This window comes from Tauraco erythrolophus, chromosome 18, assembly GCF_009769465.1.
Source record: "Tauraco erythrolophus isolate bTauEry1 chromosome 18, bTauEry1.pri, whole genome shotgun sequence".
Classification (NCBI taxonomy): Eukaryota; Metazoa; Chordata; class Aves; order Musophagiformes; family Musophagidae; genus Tauraco; species Tauraco erythrolophus.
In genome coordinates this window covers 10,601,126-10,605,631 of record NC_141482.1, presented here as the reverse complement: position 1 = coordinate 10,605,631, position 4,506 = coordinate 10,601,126, and positions in this window count along the sequence as shown.

The following is a 4,506-nucleotide window of genomic DNA, read 5'->3' as shown; positions in this document are numbered from 1 at the left end:
GAGGCACAAAGGCAGTGATCAAACAGCCCCCATTTCACTGCAGTTGGACATGCAGAATAATACCTTAAAGAAACATCTAACATTCCAAGGGAGAACTTCCAAATCCTAACTCAAGTGATTTAATCTAACTTCAATTGCATTACTTTTCTGCCTGTCTGAATATTAATTGGGATTTTTGACAGATAGGTTTACTGTCAGTGAGATGAAAGATATGCCTGTCAGCTAATGTTTACAAGTCAGTCTTCAAGCTGAGAGATAAAATTAAAACTGTTACCATACCACCAGTTTCAAGCCAAACTTAATATCACACCCAATATACTTTGCAGTTAAGCTGAATTAGAAGAAATTAAGCAAAGAATCCTCCACCTTGGCTAGAATAGGAGTTTAAGCTTCAGCACATTGTTCAACCACACTTACACCACAGATTTTGGGAGCTGGGAGAGGGAAAGGGAGTTCACCAAAACATTCCCATGTTGTAAGTTCACGTGTTCAGTGCTGTGTTCCTACTCCAGATCTACCTGGATGCTCTGCTCAGATCAGTTAGAGTTGCAGCACAGTGTGACTTTGTCATCTTCTGGATGGTATTGCTTGCTCCAGGCATCTGCTGGCACCATGAACTGTTCTCTGCTATTTTTGTCCAAATTTTCACCCAGTGGTATTCTGGCAGAAATAGCCAGACAATTTGTTTGTCCCTTCTTAAAACACATCTCCATTCTCCAATGAGAAATGACAGCAATAGCAACCATAGGCAGCTCTGACATCCTTCAACTTTCTCATGTGCTGCCACTTTGACACCTAGGAAACGCTGAGTGGAAGCTCCTGGGCTACAGGAACAATATGGATGGGACCTGTGCCCACCCCACCACCAACCAGGGAGAGTTTTCCTGCTGTCTCTCAGCAGATTCCCCTAGTGTCCAGCTAGCACCTTCAGCCCACATGCCTGGAAGAACACATGGGTCATGGCCATGGGATCTCAGTTCACCTCAAGAGCAAGAAATGGTCTAGTAAGTTACTTTGAGACAATATGTCTAGGCTTAGTGAGTAATTGGATGAGACAGGAGAAGCCTGAAGCACTTTTCTGGGCCCATCTGAAGTACTAAGACAAATATAAAACAGGGTGATTTGCAATACTGATTTATCTTCTTGCAAGTAGCACACATCAGCTTCAAACATTTGTCAGCCATGACTCACTTCATGGTGACAGGTAGAAAGGTCAATGTTTTCTTCTTCTTGAAGAGAGTAAACTGTGGCTGCTAACAGAAAATCAGTTTTCTGATTACTGGCTTAGCAAATAATCAGTTTTACCCCATTTTTAGCTTGAAAAAGCTGAGACTGTTGGGAATAATGAATTGGATTTTCAGATGCTCTAGAAAAAAGCCAACTATTTAATATCTATTTAAAAGCATCCAGAATTAAATGAGAAAAGCAGGTAGGTGGGGGCAGTGGAGAATATTGTCTCAAGTAAGTGGGAGTAGCAAGAGATAACTGTGTGGAGTTTTAGCTTAGAAAAAGATATTTTCTATTTGATTATTGGTTGTAATTACAATCCAATTCAACAAGCTCTGGTTACTTTTTCTCCCATAGAGTATAACCTAACATTTTAATAGACTATGCTGCCATATATGTTAGTATATTCATTTTTTGATTGCCACAAGACTTCCAAAACTAAAACCAAGTTAAAATCCATCCTATAAGAACAAGACATTTAAAGCCAATGTTGCAGCACTAAATACCGATAGAAAAATTCTTTCAAAACAGTTTGGGAATATGGGAGCAGAGGAAGAACAGGGACAATATTTTTTACCCAAATCTTTTTACCCCAAATCTGGCAATTTTATGACAAAGCAGGGAGGTATTTTGTAGTTTTCATGAAAAATTTAAATTTTCATGATGGAGGAAGGCAGATTTGATGGAGACCAGCTCACATTTGAGGGCAATATTTAGCAAGGCTGCTTAGTACTGTCATTCAGATGTACTGGGTTTTGTATGGCAGCAGGTTTGGCAATGAATTTCATCCGGGCTATTTTGTCACACCAAGGTCATGGTGGCATTGTGATTGTGAAAGATAATCACAGATATATTGCACTGGAAAAGCTTTCCCCTTGAGAAAGAGAGGGGATGTCAAACAATTCCACCCCACCTAAGGAGACATCTTTAGGCAATTTGAAGTGGGAAACTTGAAAGTGGGTTAGCAAATTATCTTTTTCAGAAGGTCCAGAGTTTGTCCTTTAGGAAAAACTATAAAATAGGTTATTCACTTTGTTGTGTTCACAGGTACAAAAGCTTGTTCAGAGACAGATTGCAATTTAGAAAGGATTAGCTACCAGTATCCAAAACATTTTAGAGGGAGGAAATAAACACAGAGGTTTTAAGCATGTTTATGCCCCAATTTCTGCTGTTTCAGACATGAATCAAGTACAGACATTAAATCCACACCTGTTCAAAATGATTATTTCACTTGTTTCTTCTGTGGTGTCTTGATTTATTCCACCTGAAAGTGTGGATCTCCCACATTCTGATATGGAATATTATTTTCCTAGCATCTTACAACCTGTTTGTGTTTTATATGCAATAAAAGAAATCAGCCTCATACATTTGTGCCTATTAACCTTTTTTAAACTGCTCTGAATGGATTAGGAGTTCAGAAAACAGGCCAGAGAATGCCATGGGCCAATACTGTAGCAGCTGTTAATTTTGTTTTAAAACCCATTTATTTTGAAATGTTTCAGTTCAGATTTTTTCTGGAGGCAGACAGGCAGAAGAAGGTAGAATCCAAGTTGCTTCTGCCAGTACAATGCCTGTCTCATGCATTTTCAATAGTCAGCACAGGAATGAGTTCATTTTGAATTCAAATTAGCTTATTATATTTTCTTTTATTACTGGCTTCTGACCAAGTGAGGAAGTGCTTTCTAACATTCAGAACATGCTGTACAATTTATTTCTTTACAAACAATTTTAGAAAAATATTATGATCAGAGAATTATACCCCATTTCTGATTAATTTAGACTAGTAACAGAAGTTTGCAAAAATATGGAATGAAACTCACTAATTTTAGTGAAACTATTCCATGAGATTTCCATTCACCTTGGTACCTTAATACTTCAGTAGTAATTAATACAGTAGTACCTTATGAAACTGTTTGCTCTGCTTTTGTTAGTCTACGCTGGCATTGTCACAAAAACCCTACCCTAAATGCTTTTCTGAGCACTTAAAAGAACTCTAGCATAAAATTTGGCTTTGCACTGCAATATAGCCTAGTTGAGCTTCTGCTTAAAGAAACCAAAATTTAAGTTTTGGGGGGAATTTCAATGATAGAATAGCAAAGCCAGCAACAAAACCACGGGGCACATGAGGGAGAGGATGGCAAATAGATCGGGAAGGCTCCCGTAGTCGCCAGCAGCTCAGTAGTCTCCCTTTGAATGATTTATGAGCTCTCGAGCAGCCTTCACCGAATTCTGCATTTCAGCAACACGCCAGAGCAGCTGTTTGTAGATGTAACCAGGCTTGCGTGTCATAAATAATGAAAGAGTTATTTAGATAGTACCGCACCAGAGTGGTTTCTTCGAAGCAAAGCTGTTGTACAAAGGGCAGGAGTCGGAACAGCTTGGTTTCACCTCTGGCTGGAGAGGATTGACGTAAGAGTGGGAAGAAGTGCAGTTTTCCCAAGTCTCAACCTAAGTCTTCAGAAGCCTGGTTCCCCTCGGACTATCACAAAAGCAGAAAAAGAAACATATAACATGAGAACATATATTTTTGAGCAGGCTGTGCTGGCTTTGGCTTCATACAGGTCTGTTACACCAATGGATGGCTGTTTAACTGTTACTTTTTCCACAGCATCCTTAAAGTGACCAGATACCCAGAGGATTTAACCTAAGGAAACTGGCTGAAGGCCTGGGGCACTGGAAGGCATCAGGGCAGGGTCTTGACCAGCATCATTTCAGGATCACCAGGTCTGGGTGGCTTGGGAAACCACAAAGAATGACCAGGAGCAGGAGAGGTCCTTTAGTTCCTTGCTCCAACAACAGAAAACATGATCTAAGCAGATTTCCTCTCAAACCTAACAAAACCATGGACCAAATACAACTGTGCAGCAGCCAGCTGCCAGAGAAGGTGAAAGTTCCTGCTGTTCCCAGACTGAACATAAGTGTGAACAGTAGGAAGTCTGCTCAAGTCTAATTTCTACACTGCTGCTCAGCCTGAAAAAAGTCTAATTTTTAAAGGAGGTGGGTTTTGATCTGTTCTTGGTCTTCGCTCAGTACAAGGTCCTTCAGATGCAATTCATGTCAATTCATGCTGTGACAGCTTTAGAGCAACTGAGACTGTAAATAATGTGGTGTTTTGTTCATTTTGGATACGCTTACAGTAGGGGACTGTCTCACTGCTTGGGTTGTTGGCAGCCCATAAGATGAAGTGAACCTTCATTTTTTAATGAAGGAGCAATCCTGGCAAAAGACCAAATAGAGAAAAGTGCAGAGATGGTTATTTCACAAGCTGGCTCCTCACTG